Source organism: Ambystoma mexicanum, chromosome 2p, assembly GCF_040938575.1.
Source record: "Ambystoma mexicanum isolate Mex_15411 chromosome 2p, UKY_AmexF1_1, whole genome shotgun sequence".
Lineage (NCBI taxonomy): Eukaryota > Metazoa > Chordata > Amphibia > Caudata > Ambystomatidae > Ambystoma > Ambystoma mexicanum.
The window spans coordinates 1,282,731,217-1,282,752,135 of record NC_090923.1 but is presented as its reverse complement, the minus strand read 5'-3'; positions in this window follow the sequence as shown (position 1 = coordinate 1,282,752,135).

Here is a 20,919-nt window from a genome sequence, read left to right as displayed (position 1 = left end):
ACAGCCAAAGCACTTGACACAGCTCTAGCCACCCTAGGATTCGTCAACACCATCAATAACCCCTCACACGCCCTAGGCAGATCACTAGACTGGATCGCCCACCACAATTGCCCCATCACAGTCACGGGCAACACCCCCACCCCATGGTCCGACCACCACACCATCACCTTTAACATCCCCACCACTACAACCACATCCCACCCCCCTCCTCCCTTGCCTCCTGCCCTTACAAGGAGTGCCCGTCAACTGACCAAATAAAGACTCCTACCCTTCTTACTGGGACCTGCCTTCACAGCCCCATTCTCCAACGACCCAGAAACTCTGGCAAAAAATTATGATACGGCCATCACAGCAGCAATCAATACCATCGCCCCACTTAAATCTCGGAAAACCAAACCCACTAGACACGCTAATGCGTGGTTCACCCAAGACCTTGTAAAACTACGCTCCGACAAACGGGCAGCATTAGCTCTTTGGCAAACATCCCGGGATGAGAAAGACAAACTCAACTTCAAATCCCTTGCAACTAATTACAAGAAAGCCATCATTAAAGCCAAAGCTAAATCCTTCGAAGAGAGAATTACTGAGGCCAAGTCGAACACCAAGGAAATGTTCGCCATTTTCAGGGAACTTGAGAACCCCACACCCACCCCCCAAAACTTCACTAAGGACAAAGAATGGTGTGACAACATCCAAACAGCCATGCGCAATAAGATCAGCTCTCTCCAAGCCAAAATCTTGAACACCAAACTAACACTATCCACCCACACTACACCCTCCCCACCTCCACTGCCCCATCACCCACTGAGGCCCCACCCACCTTCTCGTTTAAAACCATCCAAGAAAACGACATGATCAACATTATGAAAAACATAAAACCCTCCAATTGCAAAGGCGACCCCTGTCCTGCCTCCATCATCAAAGACTGCGCAGACACCCTGGCCCCTTTCCTAACAGCCTTCGTCAACGCCTCTTTCACCACAGGGAGAGTCCCCGCCTGCCTAAAGGAAGCATGGGTTCGACCCCTCATAAAGAAACCCACACTTGACCCCACCTCCCCTAATAACTACCGCCCCATCACCACTGTCCCTTTCCTCCTCAAGATTCTAGACAAAGCAGCTTACCTGCAGGTCCAGCACTTCCTCGAAGAACAGAACCTCCTTGGACTGAGACAATCCGGCTTTCGCCCTAGGCATGGGACAGAGACCGCCCTACTCGACCTAAAAAACCAAATGGACGACGCAAGGGACCAAGGCAAACCTGCCTTGCTCCTTCTCCTGGATCTGTCGGCAGCTTTTGATCTTGTAGACCACGACATCCTCTGCCACCACCTCTCCTCCACAGCCAACTTCTCTCAAGAAGCCATTACATGGATCACCTCCTTCCTCCAAGGCAGGACCATGCAGGTCTTCTCTGACCTAGCCATTGCATCACCCTCTATCATGCTATGTGGGGTGCCCCAAGGCTCCTGCCTCTCCCCCACCCTCTACAACATCTTCACCCGCCCCCTCTTCCTCATCCTTGACGCCATGGGCATCTCTTACACCAACTACGCCGACAACACACAGATCCTTCTCACTCTGACAGGCGACTATGACACGGACTCCGCTACCCTCAACAACATCTACAACACAATTCAAATGTGGATGGCTATCAACGGCCTCTGCCTTAACTCTGACAAAACTGAGCTCCTACTCGTAGGCTCCCCTGACACCATCAAGAAACTTGACGCTCAGTTCAGTCATTTCACCATTGACTCAATCACGATACCAGTACTTGACACAGTAAAAACATTAGGCGTCTACTTAGACTCCAATCTATCCATGACCAGACAAGTAAACGCCATTGCCTCCTCGGCCGCTTACCATGCAAAACTCCTTAACGCAATCAGACCTTATCTGTCAAAAGACACTTGCACTAACATAGCCAGGGCCATAACCGGCTCGCGACTTGATTACTGCAATATTCTTTTCCTTGGGACCTCCAACAAAAATCTTGAGAAGCTCCAAGTAATACAGAATAATGCCCTACGCGCTGCACAAGGCATTGCCAAGAGAGAGCACATCACCGCTGCCAGAAAAGCATCCCACTGGCTCCCCATAAAGGAGAGGATCTTATTCAAGGCTCTAAGCATCACCCACAAATGTGTCCATCTTGCCGCCCCAATGTACCTTTCCCAGAGGATCCACCTGGTCTCCTCCACAAGACCCACTAGATCACCCTATGCCAGCATGCTCTCAGTACCTAGGGTAAAAAGGACCAGAGCAGGGGGCTCCAGTTTCCCGTACCCCGCTGCCGTACACTGGAACACCCTCCCTAGCTCCCTGCGCTCTGAACCCTCACTGACCGCCTTTCGGAAAACCCTGAAAACGACCCTGTTCATCTACCAATTACATGGCCTAGCCCTCATAATTGTATTGTATGATGTATTATGTGGTATATCTGATCACAGGTCACTGCCTCACTGTAACCCAAGGCACAACCTGCACACATTGTAACTAAGTCTTCCTTGCAAGTAACAGTGCCACAATGCCCCTGGGCTGCCTGCGCGCTATATAAATTTAATAAATAAATAAATAAATAAATAAATAAATAAAACTGTGCATGCCATAGGCCCAGGGAACCCTTGCATGATATTCTTAGATATTGGAAAATCCCAGATGAACACATTTAGTAGAGATGCCCCCAGGCAGGGCCTTGGCCGGGGAAACCTGCTCTGAGCACATGATCAGCACACCATGGGCCAGGGTGGAAGGAGAAGGTGCTCAAGCTGCACGTCATGGGCAGACCGAAGCAGCTAAGACAACACTGGGTAACATAATGACAGGGTTGCAAGCCAATTCTACAGGCACATGTGGGTAGAGGGGAAGTGGACCTGAGGCAGTGAACCGTTCACATGGCCACAAGTGCCTATCGGCAGGTGGCTTTGGGAAAGGTACACTGAACAGAGTGGCGTTCCTGGAAGGACCAATTAAATGGTAAGCCTCTGTGTCCATGGGAGGTGGCCAGCCTTCAGAGTATCCACCATAAGGTTTGCGAAGGCTGTTATCCAGCAGGTACCGTGTGAATGTCTCCTTTCCCAACTAAAGCTGGGTGTCTCGTGTTCCGTTCTTAATGGTGCTGACCAATGGCAATATAACAAAGTTCCAACAAAGTGCAAACTGTCCCTGGGAGGTGTGTGATGGGATGTGGTGCAACATGGGGAGGCAAGGAGTTGGGATATTGTTGATCTGTTTGCTCCAATCACCTTTCACTAACATGTTTCGCACTAAGGATATGACATAGCCTACCTACCCAATGAGATTATTGGGAAATACATAGCTCTCAACTCACACGCTTTTGGCAGGTGTCACCCGCCTTGTAAACAGCTGACTCACCCGCAAAGCCTTCTTCGTTTCAATGGGCCTCTCACCCGCCAATAATCAAATCGGGTGTTTTCACCCGCCTTTGCAAAATATCGAAAATATGAACAAACTGAATTGCAATTTTTCCTTCATTGTATTATGTAGTATAAAACGAATGGTCGCTGTATGTCCAAATGTTAGCTCTCATCAATCAGTTCCAGTCTGTTTGATTTGTGCTCACCCAGCTGTAATAAACAGCATTGCTTCTTGCCTAGTGTGTGCCCTTTTTGTTACAATTTTTTATATGGTGGGATTGGAGGGCCCCTGATACATTTTTGAAGGCCCCAGCGAGATACTGAGTCCTCCCGGTTAGCTGAGGGTATCCATGCCACCCTCCCTGGGGTTGCGGGTCTGCCAACTGCAGACCTGATCAACGCGCAACACTCAGGAGGCCCTGCAGTTGTGGAGTTCGCGGAGTTAGCGAAGGTCAGCCTGGTCCTGAGCGCCGCCCGCACTCAGTGAGAGGGGTGAGCTTGTGCTGGAGGGTCGGTGCCAAGGGGACTCGAGGTTCTCTAGGACGTGAGTATAACCATGCAAGAAGCTCTTCATAGTGGTTGCATGCCCACGGCGGGGAGGGATAGATATTTATGGTGTCTAGGAGGGAGGACGATGGAGCGTAGTAGTATTAGAAACTAGTGTGCACCACCCAATAGGGAGTGGTCATGAGTGTGAGCACACCTGCATTAGAGCAGGAAGGGTGCGTAGTAAGTGGCGAACCCCGCCAGACGGGAGTTGCGCATAGTACCAGCAATTGTATAGTTGCGTCATTGGGGTAAGAGTTATGTTTTTTCTGTTTTGGGAGTATAGAAAGGGACACACATGTGGTAGCTAGTGTTGTCTTATGGTGAGGAACCGTGGAGGAAGGGTCAAAACCGGGAGGTACCAGGAGGTGCCAGGAGGTGCCTCTTGTAAAATAATGCACTTGGCATTTTAGCGGTGGGTGTGTGCAGACAGTGCTGAGGAGGCACGTTGCATACTAGCTCTAACATAGGGAGCGGTGAGCCATGGAGAGGGCCGCTGGATACTAACACTGAGTTACTGTTAGGGCCTGTGGAGATGACCAGCGTGACGAGTGGAGTGCCTGGTTGGGCCTGTGGAGAGGGCCAGAGTGAATGCTGAGATAGGTGAGATTGGGAGTGTGTGTGTAATGGGAGTACAGGGGAAAGGAAAATACAGGGTAGTTAGGATAAAACACGACAGGGGAGGGGGGAATAATGGCTTATTTAGATACCCTCCTGGATCATATTTGCTGGAAATTGCCCCAGTTTCACGATAAAATACTAAAGTATAATTTTCAATTGGATCAGAAGACTTCAGGTCAGTGTTTTGATGCATGGCCCAGAGAGGGAACTGTTGATGGCAAAATAATAGAAAATACATTCTCGTACTACTACAAAATACAAGGCCTCTAAGTTGAAAAGAAGACACAACATATTGGGGCTCTGGAAGTTATAAAAAGAGACCACAGGGGAAAAGGTGAAAAAAGAGGAAGAGGAGACTATGGGAGGGGGCGGACCGAGCTCACCGCCCCCCACCCTATGGTATGTACCCGTCACTACGGCCTGCAGCAGGGTGTACAAACCCCTAGCTAGAAACTTCGGGAGCAGATTGCATAAAAAAGACCAGAAAAAAGGACAGAGAGGCACAAAGGAAGGAACTACACACAAGGGGACAGAGAAAATACTTAGCGGACATAGAAAACAACACGCAACAGTATTTGGATGCGTTATTCAGTGAGTCAGAGAGGGTGATAGAAGAGAAGGTACGGAGGAAAAGTAAGTGAGATAAGAGAGAATGGCTATGAGGAAGAATACAATTCTAATTCGACGAAGAGGAGGAAGAGGGGAAGAAGAAAGAAGCAGAGGGAGGGAACGAGGATGATGCAACCTCAGATGAAGGACTTCTTGGGGAAGATTGGAGTGACGGGGGCAGTGATGAATGGGTGCCTGACAAAACAAGAAGGAGGGGGAGAAAAGGACAAAAGCGACAGAAGTTACTGGGACTGGTCTACCTCCCTCCGCAGCAGGGTAGAGAAGGTGAAAATGGGATTAACTCGGGCCACCAAAGGAGGAGGAATAGGTCCAACAACACAAGTAATGCCATTACTACAGAAAGGGAGAGGGGGCGTGCATTACATACCATGGCAAACGATGGACAAGGATAATCTAATATGCAGTCTCCCCTCCCTCGTGGCCGGGGCCAGTAAGAAGATACAGGCACTCGAGAAGAAGACAGCAGGGGAGACATTAGCGATAGGGGACATGAAAAGTTGATTTGCAGCCATCACATGAGAGCAGGCAGACAAAATATGGAACCAGGCAGGGTACCAAAGGGCTGAAATTAAGCACAAATACCCATAACAGTGCTCCATTTAACAGCTGTCGAGCACATGTCCGGGAGGTTCTGAGAAGTATGTATCCTGACAGTTATGACCTAGAGACAGTAAGGGCTCATAAAATGAAAAGCGACGTGACCCAGCAGATTATATAAAACGGGTGCAGGACCAATGGGCACAGAGGTCCTGGGATGTGTGTGTGCCCTTGTTTTATCACATATTGATAAAGGGACTGCCGACAGAAATACAAGCATCATTAGACAAGAGTGTGGGCATTAAAGCTAAGGGCTGGCCTGAAATACAGACAACGATAGTGCATTATTGCAAACGAAAACAAGAAACTGAGAGACAGGCGGCAGAGAATGCTGCCAAAGTAGGAAAAAAACTGGTGCAAAACAAACTGGCAAAGTACACAATGGAAGGGGCAATGCTCGTGCCCGATGCCGCAGCAGTGGCACCTGCATCACAGGGAGGGTTTCCAGCGGGGAACATTCCGCAGAAAGAGAGTTACATGCAGCCACAATATATGCCACAATCGGGAACCCCACCACAAAGAGAATTACATGCACAGGGCATTTTGGGGAGAGGGTACCAGCAATGAGCAAGAGGGGGATATAGAGGGTCACGTTACAGGGTCTTCGGACAGTGTTGTATATGCCAGAGCATGGGGAACCTTGCGCGCGCCTGCGCTTTTGTGCAGCAAGCCCAGGCACAAGCAATACAGTGGCACAACAACAGGGGTTCGGCACAGTACAGTACAGCTGCAGTGGCAGCAGATGCAGCTTCTTCCTGCAAAGCCACAACACACAACAGGCACCGACACCCACCCAGCAGAGTGGGATGCAGGCACAAGGTGGGATATGTAAGGAATTTATGGTGGCAACAAGCAAAGACAGACACAAGTCATCACAGTTAGGGTGTTTATTGAACAATGAATGCAGGGTGGAAAAACACCTGAGCTATAACCTAGATCTAAGATGGTAGCAAGCGTCGACCATCAAATGAAAAAATAAGGCAGCCTAGTGGCGTTGTGTCAAAAATAAAAGGGCCTATGCTGAGAAACACCTAATGCCAATTCCTTAGTACTAATTACAGAAAGAGTGTGGGATAGGGTATCAAAATAAAGGAAACAGTGTTCTAATAATAAGTCAGGATGTAATTGCCTTGAGGTCTCCCTTCCCCCCCGTTTTTAGCACGGAACAAGGTGAGACTTTGGAGCACAGCACACACTCGAGCCTTCCCAACATGAGCTGACAGTTCCGTTCTAGCTGGCACAGGCCACGCTTGGGCATTCTCAGCATGAGCACAGTTCTGTTCCAGCTATCAGGTTCTTCAATGGTAAAGTCTCGTTTCAATAAAAGTTTCTTTCCTTTGAGGCCTGATGTATTCAACAAACAAACACAAAGTTCTGCTTCACATAGACTTTGTGTGACGGCTTCATCCTTGGGTCCCCTCTTCCAAGCGCAGACCCTTCACACTATCGTATTCAACAAATTCATACGACTGTTCCCTTCTCAGTGAACTGTGGATGATAACTTTCCACCGCTGGATCTCCCTCAGCTGGGCTCGGATCCCAAATGACAAGAGGGACACTTCCCTTACCCTTGTCTTGCAATATTTCTTGCTTCTATGTACTTGAGGTGGGGATTAAAGGATAGTTCCGGGACTTTTTTTTTATTGTCCCTACGGTTCGGCCATGTGTTTTTAAGCATAAATCGGTAGATCATAGAAAACTTTCCTATGGACCTTACCCGACTTTTCGTCCATTAACGCACTCGAAATCAGCCGCCATTTTGGGATAATCCTATCACTTGCCGCATCGCCCTGGCTGACCTGCTTCTGCGGCACTAAATCAAATCCCCCGCCCCTGAGCCTGTCATCAGCAGACTCGTACCGCCCATTTCCCAACGCCAAAGCACGTCCCGTGTCAACAATCGCTGCGCCTCAGCTAATGAAGTGTCGCCATGGAAATGGCAGGACGCCTCTTTCCTCAATAAGTATAAACACACCGTTTCACAACACACAGCAGCAGATTTTCGATTCCATTACTCTCTCTGTGTTACTTTGAGTATTCTGTGACTCGTTTCTGTGCTCTGGTCAGCTACCTTCGCCGCTTCTAGGCCTTGTGAACACCTGTACCATCTCTGTAAATTATTTTACTTTCTTTACCACACAATGGCTACAATAATGCCGTATATGTACGAGTCCGAGTACACCGAGGAGGAACTACTGGAAAGGCAAGCACGCGAAAACGATGGGGATTCGGACGGCAGTTGGGAGGACCAGTCAACGGATGAAGAGCCTGGACCATGTCGCATGGACGGCGTCTCCACCTGGTGCACGTGCAATCGGTGCGAGCTAATGCCAACTGAGGAGGAGAACTGCTGCTGTCGTGAAAATTCCGGGTGCTTGGCCTACATTTCGGAAGGCGAGCCAAGTCCGCAATGCATCACCGAGCTGCCAGAGTTCAGGGAAGCCTGCCTCTCACGGACCGTGTTGAGGATGATGATGGTGCTTATGCACGAACTTTGCGGCACTGTTCGTCCGCGTAATCCGAGTAACGAGTAAGTATACTCTGGTTGTGATGTCAGTGATGCCACTTGGTTCCATTTTGTGCATTTTCTAGATGGAATTTTTTTCAAAGCAGAATGACATTTTTTACCTGAATCGACATTGATAAGAAAGTTTTGTCATTTTAATACAGTTTGCATCTTTCTTTTTCACAGGTGGTACAGGCTGGTGGCCTATCGTTGCTTCACTTGGTGGCTTCACGGGAGGCTCGGACACCGCGTTCGGAGAGTAATACCTGCCTGTGCGGTACTTGCCATTAGACAACATTTCCCCAGCGACAGTGGACAATACCGCGGATTTTCCCTGGATGTGCTGCAACCGGAACTTTACAATGTGTAATGTTTATTATTTATGTTCAATTGAAATTAAGATCTAAAATAAAACCCAACATATATTTTAACAATGGTTGTTACCACACCACTTTGTTCAAGCGTTGGCAATAAAAGGCTGCTGGATTTTATTGATACAAAACATGGTTATAGGTAAATAATCAATATGGTTGATCATAATAAATCATCCTTTTGGGCCCCGGGTACAGAGATGACCCCCTCTGGCCCGTGCCGCCTAGCCACCACAGGCCAGCCTGCTGCTGACTAACTGCCTAGGCATCCAGGGTCTCCAGGGTGAACTGCACCCATATATTCTCCTGGGAGGTTGAGGTATTTATAAACTCACCACCCTGCCTTCCATGTACTAGATCCTGCAGCCTGCCTCTTACATGCAGTTAGATGGCCTCTCCTTGGTGAGGCCCTGCGGCAAACGAGTCTTGTCTGCACGACCACCGCCCCAATCCACCCCCCGCCTTATCAAAGGCAGTTCGCACCGGGGTACTTGCGCTGGCAAGTGGAGCTTTCAGGGAGCGATAAAGGCCAAGAGGTGCCAAAGACCATGTACACTTCAAAGTGGTCTATAGAGCATGGGTTGTTGTTCCCATGTCTACCTCCAGACCCCGTGTCTCCTGCCAAGCATCCCCCCTCACGCTGGACGCCCCCTGCAATCCACATAAGTGTGTCTCCATTCACAAGTCTTCCTGTGTCTTGTCTGCACGACCACCGCCCCAATCCACCCCCCCCGCCCTATCAAAGGCAGTTCGCACCGGGGTACTTGCGCTGGCAAGTGGAGCTGTCAGGGAGCGATAAAGGCCAAGAGGTGCCAAAGACCATGTACACTTCAAAGTGGTCTATAGAGCATGGGTTGTTGTTCCCATGTCTACCTCCAGACCCCGGGTCTCCTGCCAAGCATCCCCCCTCACGCTGGATGCCCCCCTGCAATCCACATAAGTGTGTCTCCATTCACGAGTCTTCCTGTGTCTTGTCTGCACGACCACCGCCCCAATCCACTCCCCCCCGCCCTATCAAAGGCAGTTCGCACCGGGGTACTTGCGCTGGCAAGTGGAGCTGTCAGGGAGCGATAAAGGCCAAGAAGCGTACAAAGACCATGTACACTTCAAAGTGGTCTATAGAGCATGGGTTGTTGTTCCCATGTCTACCTCCAGACCCCGTGTCTCCTGCCAAGCATCCCCCCTCACGATGGACGCCCCCCTGCAAACCGCATAATGCCACGACATATTCACGTCATTCATTCACAAACACACCCCTGTTTCGAATTCTTTATAACCCACTTCATATTTCCAATGAGAACTTCTTTGCGCTTTGCTAGTCAACCCGTGAAGGTGCTGGTTATCTGCTCTTCCTCTCTGTGCACTTCCGTGACCACTTCGAGCAAACTCGTCAGTTTGCAACCTGTGAACTGCTCCCTGTTCTACGACAAGAAACTACTCTGATCCCTGCATCTAACTGTTTGTTCATCAAGGTAAGGCCATGTACCATAATCATTTTGCATCCAATTTTTTTAAATTATATCTATTTGCTAGTAGTCATCAAATTGCATCCATGTTTTCTTTTCATTCAAGACAGTACATGCAAGGAACTAGTCACATGTTCTGAGTTTAGTCAAATTATTTTTCTATTTTTTTAAAGTTATTCAAATACTTATCCGCATGTGAATAACGTGTATAGTTCCAACAACCAAAACGAACCTTGCATTGAACCTTTTATGTGTCATTTAATTTTTTAACACATTGGTATTCATAGAGAATTGTTGATCTTTACTTTTCAGAACTTTCCACAATGCCTGCCTGTTCCATTGGCAGTTGCCCTTCGAAGACCCATAACAAATCTGAAGGTACTATAATGCATGTTTTCCCTAAGACAATAGATCAGATAAGAGAATGGGTCCGATATTGCGGATATCCACCGTCTGAGCTTGAAAGTAGAGTCCTAGAAGTCTTTGCGGACAAGAGGGGTGATCGATACCGCATCTGCAGCAGGCACTTTAGCTCAGACATGTACTCCACATCATTGCTAATAAAGAAGAACACACCGCGAGCGAAGCGAAAATTGCTCTCAACCGCTATTCCCACTCTATTCGTCCACATCCCTCCACTGGTGAGTCAAGTTTACGGATTTATCTCTCGGCCTTGCGGTAGTGTGTAGCATTAGCTAACAATAATTTCCCCATTTATGTATCCACTCAATATGAAGGCGGAAGATTCTCCATCCGTGTCGTTATTGCAGTCATCAGCCACTTCAAGCGCCTATCGGGTAATCTTACTTAGCTATTCTGCCACTGACTTGTTTTAGGCATGTAAATCAATAGTTTTAATTTATCGTGTAATTATTTTACCTAATGGTACACCCTTGTACTCGTCCTCTAGTCTTTGTTTTCAGTTATAATTATTGTTATCCAAAATAATGCAAGTACTGTCTTTCAGGGAGATGCTGAGGAGTCCAACGCATTGACGACAACCGTTGATGTCACTCAGATGCTCGAGGTACGTTTCCGGACAGTTCCATCGATGGAGATCATCAGATCTTGCATTCTTGTAGCGTGATTGTTACACACAATCTTTCTTTCGTTTTTAGCCATTGATATGTCCTTCTGTCGTCGCCCTCCTATGTGTCTTCTTTTTTCAATATTGTGTTCATTACTAATGAAAGTCCTATGTTTCAGGGAGTCGATGGAGCATTAGTCCAAGAAGAAGGGGGAGCATGCAGTTACGGGTCGGCGCAACAGCTTGCAGAAGTGTGCACCGCAGTTACATTGTCCCTTGATGTTCTTATGATTTCGAGGTATGGATACTGACAGTTCGATCAAGCGAAATCATATGACGTGATTACATCCGCTATACTTCCTTCTTTATTAACGCAAGTACTATGTTTCAGGGAGATGACGGAGCTTCTTCTACAAGAACATCACCCCTAGTAGTTGATGCAGATCTCTGGGTGGTGACACTTCCAACGATCGAGCAAATCGAATCATATTTAGATATCCATTACTTATTTTAGACAACTGATCATTTGTGCAGGTCTAGTTAGATGAGCCGTTGACGCCTGCACAAAGTTTATATTCTTTTTAACAAAATAGAAAACCATACTAATGCAATTACTGTGTTTCAGGGAGTTGCTGAAGCGTCATCTTCAATAATATCATCAATGGAAGTCTATGCGGAGCCCGAGGTATGGATCTTGACAGTTCCATCTAACTAGATCAACAATGCGTTAATAATTGTCGTTTGAATGTTCTACCCAATGCGTTCATTCGTGTTTTGCTATTGAGATGTACGTGGGTATTGGTCCCCAAGTACATTTTGTGTTTTCAATATTATTATACATACTAATGAAAGTTCTATGTTTCAGGGAGTCGATGGAGCGTCAGTGCGTGATGGATGTGCTTATCATGAAAATATAGTCGTTGCAGCGCAAGAGGAAGTGGAGACATGCACACACGAGTCGGAGCAACAGCGTCCTGATGTTGAAGTTTGAGGCAAGAAAGTTTCAAAGAAAAGAAAGCAAAAGAAGGTTAGTGTCCTGGTCACTATATTATGTTGTTTTTCACTGTTAATAGTTCAATACTGTAAGTTGTGTTTAAACTGAACATCCCTTTTCCAATCTGTCCTCTAGTTGCGAGTGGGTGTACCAACTAGATCTACACAGACAGTGAAGCGAACGAGAGATGTTGCTTGTCAAACCTTTTGGCAGGGACTTGAGACTGGAGATGCATCGTGCCAATGGGAAGAATATGAAGTGATTGACAACGGAGCTATACCACCACCAGACATTGATAGTGAATGTCCTCCTGGTAGTTCGGATGCAGTCGAAGATCAATTCACAGAATCCACACCCGCAAAAACTAAGACCGCGAGAAAGTTGAAGAAATTGTTTTATTCACCCATCGCCGGAGAAGGAACAGATGTTGCAATGGAAGAGAATGAAGTGGACGACAATGAAACACCATCAATATCACTGAACATAGCGGAAGACGATATCAGAGATTCTACCTTTCATGTGAGTGACATGTCCTCAACGTTTACAGGCCGAACCAGCTGGGATGCAGAGTGACAGTATAAGGAAAGAGGCCAAATTCATTGTATTCGATAGTTGTTTGATTGATATTATTATTAGGATGAAATGTGGGCATTCGGTTGGTGGGGAAGTATGTGGGGAGCCATTGATTAATGTGACTCGTGCAATTCGAGGCACTAACCTTAAAATACATGCCACCTGTACAAAATATCATCCTTTCTCATGGTCTGCACAACCCATGCTGGGGCAACTGCAAGAAGGCAATCTACTTTGTGCAGCGGCCGCACTTTTTAGTGGTTCAAGTTTTAAAAAGTTAGAGTATTTCTTTCAGTTTGTGGGAATCCATTTCATTGCGAAAACTCAGTTCTACAAATACCAAATCGATTATCTATTTCCAGCCATTAGCGAAGCTTGGAGAATGGAAAAAATGTCTATTGATAGTACATTCGCGGGCAAACGGTTCAGGCTAGCCGGTGATGGACAGTGCGACAGCCCAGGATTTTCAGCCAAATACTGCACCTACCACTTTCAGGACATGGAAAGTAAGAAAATTGTGAGTTTGGTGGTCGTGCAGGTGTCACAAAGTACATCCTCAGTGGCCATGGAGAAAGTTGGCTTTGTAGAATCATTGCAAGAACTACAATCGCGGGGAATGGTGATCGACCTGATAGCCACGGACAGACACGTTTCAATTGCCAAGACAATGAGAGAAGAGTACAAAAATATAAATCACCAATTTGACGTTTGGCATCTTGCAAAAACAATCAATAAAAAAATGTTGGCTGCAGGTAAAAAAAAAGATATGCAAGGTATTTCACAGTGGTCCAAGTCAATCAGCAACCATCTTTGGTGGAGCTCAAAAACATGTGGAGGGTCGTTGGAAATTCTACTGGAAAAATGGCGGTCAGTAATGCTACACTGCAGCAACGTTCACCGCTGGACCACAAACCAACATTTCCACAATTGTGAACATGGCCATTTGTCCACAGAGGAGGCACGGAAGAAGAAGTGGTTGATTCCTTCATCACCCACTCACAAAGCCATTGAAAAGATTGTATTTGATAAAACTATAACAAGAGATTTGAGGGGACTCACGGAATTCTGCCACACAGGAGATTTGGAGGTGTTCCACAATATGTGCCTAAAGTACAGGCCAAAACGATTGCATTTTGGCATGGAGGGCATGATAAATCGGACTCTTCTAGCGGTCTTGGCACATAACCATAATGTTGGCCGTCAACAAAGTAGGACGACCGGAACTTTAGGGACGCTTCGCTACAATAAGGCCTTCACTAAAAGAAGTAAACAATGGGTGATCTAACCAGTGTTTCAGGATATGCAATATGAGTTTATTGAGAGACTTATTGTTGATGTCCTAGATAGGCACATACATGGAGTTGTGAACGAACATGTGCAGGGGACAACTGCATTGCCACCCAACATTGCCTCTGTTCCATGTCCACCTAAAGCAGAGCTCATTGAGAAATACACATCACGGTTTAAATGATTGTAATTTGATTGTCTGTTCTCTCGAGTCTCCTCATGTTGCAGGCCCATTGAATATGTGTATCTATGTAATGTGTAAATAAAAGTGATTGCTCGGTGTACATGCAATGTGTCTATCCAACCTTGTTCATTTGCGCATTAAATTAAACCAAACAGTAATATAAATCATTTTTCAAAAAATATAGAATGTCTCCGTATTTATGGTTCTCTGGGGCTGCAAATGCACGCAGACAAAATGCAAAGATGGAGGGTAAATTTCAAGTCCTGTGAGATGGCCTTACACTGAATGTTGCTAACTAGGAATGTGTGCTCGTTCAAAGTGAAGGTCAGCTGCTTTGATTTTTTGCTGGGTGCCGGAATGGCCCACGACTCAGTATAAGGTTCTATTGTTATTTGACCTTGACAGGCCGGGACCATCCCGAAAGACTTCTTTTTGGGGGTGTGGTGCAATAACGTAAACGATAATGAATATAATTTCAGAAACGAAAGCCATTTAATGTTCGTTCATTAGAAGAAATAACGTCGGCATAGAAGGAGTGGTATTTCGGGGCTGCCCTACGCACAGACACAATGGAAAAAGCAAATATAATGTAAGTAACTCTTTAGATGAGTTTATACCGCAATTTAATTACTATTCAGTAGCTTTAAAGACGGGTTAAGTTGTACTTGTTCGTTCTATGTGGCATATTGTTTTGTACCGCGCACTATCTTGAGGAGAACCATCTCCTTTTACGGACGCACCTCAAAACCTTCCTCTTTGCTTCTGCTTTCTCTCTCCCTCTCCCCTGCTACAACTTGTCCACTGTCTGCAACCCGGTCCTGGGCCCTTCCACTCTCCACCTGCACTGCCTCCCTGTCAACCCCTGCACTGGGGGACTGTCTCAGTATCCTACAGCCCCCCCTTGACGTATAATACCCAGTTGCACTGTCCTAGCTATGAAATAATTTCCCGACCTAATATATAAAATGAATAATTTTAATAAAGATCTGATGGTGAGACTAATTTCATTTTTTATGTTTTTAAAACAGGTACATCCTTCATTATTGTATGTGTCACGAGTACCAGACACCGGCGGATGGCTTCTACAACCGCCAGTTGCTTCTCCGCGTGAACAACGTTACCACCCTGACCATTTTATGGGACGATCGCCAAGTACAAGTATGCCCTTACGCAGTACTAACGGCTAGATGCAACATACAGACCGTTGTGGTGGCATAGTGCCTCGTTGTTGGAACAGCCATGCGATTATCAGTGCGACCGAAGAGCTTATTTTATCGTAAACCAACACCCTGTGTACTGCACACGAACATCGCTTGCCTCAAGACGAACTATTTTGGATCGAGAGCAAAGAAAAATGCAAATCGCTGAATATTCTCTAAACATTTGATGTCCAATAAATGTACTTTACCAAATTTACAATCTTGCGGTTTGATTTAAAAGTACAGTTTCATATTCCGAATTGTGGCACGCTGTGTTGTGAGCTGATCTGTGTTGGTTTCCGGGTTCTGTGTGGAGTCGCGTAGAAGACGCCTGGGCGCGTTTGCCTACGCAGCACAGTCACGTCACGGAGAGAGGTGGGGAATATGAATGTTTTGATAAAGTCTGTTTCAGGGGCGGGGGATTTGATTTAGTGCCGCAAAAGCAGGTGAGCCAGGTCGAAGGGGGGAAATGATAGGATTATCACAAAATGGCGGATGATTTCGAGTGCGTTAATGGACAAAAAGTCGGGTAAGGTCCATAGGAAAGTTTTCTACGATCTACCGATTTATGCTTAAAAACACATGGCCGAACTGTAGGGACAATAAAAAAAAAGTCCCGGAACTATCCTTTAATCACCCCTAGGTCCCCTCTTCCGGGTGTAGACCCCTTCAGACTATTTCCCTCGGCTCAGTCTCCCTCGTCCGGGTTCACTATGGCTTTGCACAAAGACAGTTCACGTTTTGACTTTCAGCAGTCTTAATATTTTTTCAAACAATTCTCGTGGACATCCGTCTGCCGGGTTCACTCTTGTCAACACTCTGTTTCTCTGGACTTTAGACTTCGGCCCCTCTCATCTGCATCCCTCTACCGGGTTCACTCTTGCCAATCTTTACCGAACACAGTTCAGGTATTAATGTTCACCATGAAGGATTCACTTCACTTAGCTTTCTCAATAATTTGTCGGTCAAAGACTTTCAGTTTTACAGGGATTTTGCTTGTCCTCCTGTATGACCACTTTGACCTATCTTGGTGGCTCTCTTACACCCTTCTGGTATCTGTAGTCGTATTCAACAGGGGATCGACCAGGGTTTCTCGAGTCAGCACCCACGTGCTGCCGGTTCCCCCTGCAGCTGGTCTCCCCTTAACACTTATACAGTTCTTTGAACTCTTTTTCATCTGCCAATTTGCAGCTTTCATTCAACGCAGCCCGGTTCTTATGGGTTCTCCCTTCGACTCACTAGCTTTGATGAACTGCTTGGCTTTCCTTGGATTTGGAGTCAAGGCAGGTACCATGGTAGCAGGGGTTTCCCTCGCTCCGGGTTATCAGCGTACGCATGCTCTGTGTACCATTGAGATCTGTTGCAAGGCACTTGTGCTATTGTCCGTGGCCTTACGATTCCCTCTGCAGAGGTTTCGCAGACTTGAGTCAAAAAGGGCAAGGTTGCGTCTCTCCTCGTCAGCTTCTCGATATTTGCCGCCTTTCTCCTCTTTTTGAACTGCCTGTTCTGGATAGCGGTCTCGTTGTGCTGTCTGCCTCGCTCGTCATGTGCTCTTGTGCTCCACCTTTTATCCCTGTGGGGAAGGGAAAGGGCCGTCGGGTGTGAGTGATTTAGGTCAATGACCTGACTTTGCCTGACCCTTGTATTGGGACATGTCACGGAAACAGTTTTAACATTAGCCCCTTCTCGGTTGCTGTGCGAGCAAGTGTTTGTGTCGGGAAGAAAGGGTTTGTCATGGGAAATTATATTCTTTGTCCTAGGGGTGTTGGTAAAGTCAGAAGGGTGAGATTGATAGGGTTTGGAAAGCAAATGGGAGTGACCGGGATTAATATCAGAAACTAAACAAGGTGGCTTGTGGGAACGGTAGTGTTTCATCTGAGTAGACTGAGTATTCAGGAAATAATAACCAGAGGGATGGGGAAAAGAATGTCCGGGAGTGTTTGAGTAAGAATAATCAGAGGGATGTGGAGAAGAATGATTGGGAATATTCGGGCAGGGAACAGGGTAACAGGGATTCTGGGAGAGATGGTTTCTGGGTGCAATGGGGCTTGGGTTCCTGGGGAATTTGCTGGATATGGAGGGATCATTAGAGTGGGGAATAACAGAGAAATGAGGATTCTGAGTGTTGGGATGCTTGAGGTTTGGAAACCTAGTGGCTTGGCTATATAGGGAGGGATCATTGGATTTCGAACGGAGGGATTCACTGGGAGGAAGGGAGATAGATGTCATATAGCCTACAAAGGCTTCACAGGGCTCGTCTTCCTCTCCCTCTTCCTCGGTATAATACTGTGCCTCACCTGGGGTCTCTCCCTGAGCACGATAAAACTATAAGAAGGGGCACTAAAGCCCTGTGCAAAACAATACCCATTGTCCCGAAAAGCATACAAGGGAATATACTCCACTCTACACGCACTATGGCACCAGGGCATCATCCAGACATCCTCATCATCATGCAACACAGCGATATACCTGATAAAAAAATCAAAGGGTGTCAAGTTGATTCATACAGGATCTATGCCCTCTGAACGATGTGGTTGAGGCAAAATTTTCTTTGGTCCCTAACCCTGCCACAATATTATGCAACATCCTGACAAAGGCATCATACTTCACAGACATTGGCTTGAACAACGCCTTCTTTTCTATTCTATTGCACCCAGATTCAAGATATTTCACTGCGTTTATGTATTGCGGAACCAGATTCAAGCACACTCGACTGCCCCAAGGGTACTGTGAATCACCTAGCATCTTTAACAGAGTGAGCCAGATGGATCTGAGTAATGTACAAATGCTTTGAAGAGTGATCCAGCAGGTCAATGATCTGCTGATATACAGTGAGACGGAGAAAGAGTGTAGAGCAGATTCAGTGCACCTGCTGACATTGCTAGCAGACAGGGGATACAAGGTGGACAACGCGAAATTGCAATATTGCCAGGAAGTGGTGGCGTACCTTGGACAGATAATATCCATCAAAGGGTGCAGGAAAACACCAGAAAGGGTACAGGCAATTCACTCCACCACACGTCCACAAACAGTGAAGGAAATGCAGAAATTCCGGGGCTATGCAACTACTGAAGGACCTGGGTGTTCTATTATCCACATTCACAAAAACCTCTATTGCAGGGCCTTAAAGAAGCACAAAATGCGAAGAGGGAACAAAATTGGACATAAGAAATGAATGAGAGTTTCACAGAGCTAAAAGACACACTGGCCCACGCCCCAGTACTGGCCACCCCAAACTACAGAGAAAAATGTTATCTGTTCTCCCATTCAGATAGCTCAGTGATGGCGGTGGTCCTCATACAAAAGAAGCCACAGGGACACCGGCCACTGGCCTTTTACAGTGGTATTCTAGACCCACTGATGCATGGACACTTTCCCTGCGAATAAGCGCAACCATCACCAGGGGTTGCCCTGTAGTACTGTATGTGGAGCACTCGTTATATTCCATCCTGGAAAAATCAAAGATCACACTAACAACACAGAGGGCATCAGGTTACAAAGTTATATTGACTAACCCAGCCATTTGCTGTGTGTTCAACCCAGCTACATACCTAGTAGAACCTGCAGAGGAAGAGGGCTACTTACACAATTGTGCAGTGCACATGGACAGAATGGAAGGGAACATACAGGTAAAGGAAGAAGAAATAACAGGGCAGATATGGTTTATATTGATGGGTCATCGAAATTAGACCCAGAGACGGAAAGGAGACATACTGGAGTGGCAGTAGTGTGCTACATAAATGGGGAATATGTAACAGCATCCCAACAGCGACTACCCTCACACTACTCAGCACAGGCAGTAGAGTTGGTGTGCAATGATCAGTGCGTTTAACATGATGGAAGGACATGCAGCTAACATATTTTCCGATTCCGCCTATGTTACATCAACAATACATTCAGAATGACTTCTCCCCTTGAGTTGTTGGGACCAATCATCTCCAAAGTAAGCCACCTGGAAATCCTCTCAGAGCTGGTTGAACTTCCACGCCAGTTGTTGCTGGAACCGAATAGCCAGGGAGAGGAACACTAAAGTTGGCCAAGAACTCCAGGAAGATCCTCTGGACTTCCAGGAAGCAGGGCTGACTGATCCTGAGCCACCTCAACAGAGTGCTGGACCCCAGATGGAAGGAAAGCCCATCTCAACAGCCAAGAGTCTGTGGTGGTGCTATTTGCTGAGACGCGAGGAGCTGAAACTTCAAAGTGACACTGAATAGAATTTTGTCCTTTTGTGTCGCTGATCGTCCCGTTGCAGTGAAGGAGTCCTCCAGATGTCCTCCCTCTTGTCCCCACGACTGAGGCCCAGGAAAAAAGGATCTGCATAGTTGTACAGGAACAGAAGCCAGCCAAAGACCTTTTCTTCTAACCAAAGGTACTGTACAGTCTAAGAGAACTTACCTCTTGTTGTAACCTTACTTGTTCTCTCTTGAGACCTGCCTTGGTTGCTCTTTAGAGTTGCTAATAGCTTCTCTACTCCACATGCCTAACCAGCTTGTGACCCTACTTTGATTTCTTCTTTTCTACAAAGACTCCTAAAACACTGTGCAAGACTTTTACCTACCTCTGAGAAGTGCTTCAGTTCACCTAGACCTTGCCCAACTGACCTTGGCCTAGCTTGGCTCCCTGAATGACTCTTCTTCCTCTGACATTAGGCCTCATTACAAGGTTGCTGGTCCGGTAAAATCGATGCCGGTACGTTAATACCAGCATCATTTACCGGACCGGAGTATTAGGACTACTGATGCCGGTGTTAGCGGCATCGACAGGGACCCGCAGTGACCGGCCTCACCCTTTTCTGTATGAGCGTGGACATGCGGCAACAGTGCCAATGACACCGGCATACCGCAGTTAAGCGCACATTAAGAGGTGCACGAAGATGCAATTACCGGCATGGACATGCCAGTTATTAAGGGATTCAATTATGCTGTTAACACCAGCATCACGGTGCAGGTGTTAACAGGAATCAGGTGTGTAGAAAGCTGCCACAGGTGAGCACAATGAGCACAGGTGGAGGCAATGGAGTCTGGCACAGCACAAAAGGAGCATTGCCACACACCACACCTCTCCCAAATCCATAATGCTACCATTAGCACTTGCAGTACTGGAGCTGGAGGACATGCCTGCACTGCTACTAATTGTGGAGGCAGAGAGGCAGAGAATGCAGAGGAGGTGCAGGAGGAGAAGGAGGGTGAGAATGGGCCAGCACATACCCATTGTGCAGGCAGTTGTACCCCGCAGACAGCCACCAATCCCTCGCCTAAGGGCCAGCCCATTCAACCTAACCCCTGTTCAGATCCACACCCTGTACCGGCTGGACAGGGACACCAACACCACAATAGTGGACCTCATTCATGATGGTCTGGTAAGCATAATCAATATCCGGACAGCCACCCCCTGCCCCCTTTGCTGAAGGTAGTGTCTGTGCTACACTTCTTAGCCACAGGCACATATCAGCACACAGTGGGGCAGCTGCATGGAATCTCACAACCCTGTTTTTCCTGTTTGCTGACGCAGGTGACAGATGCACTCCTGAAACAAGCAA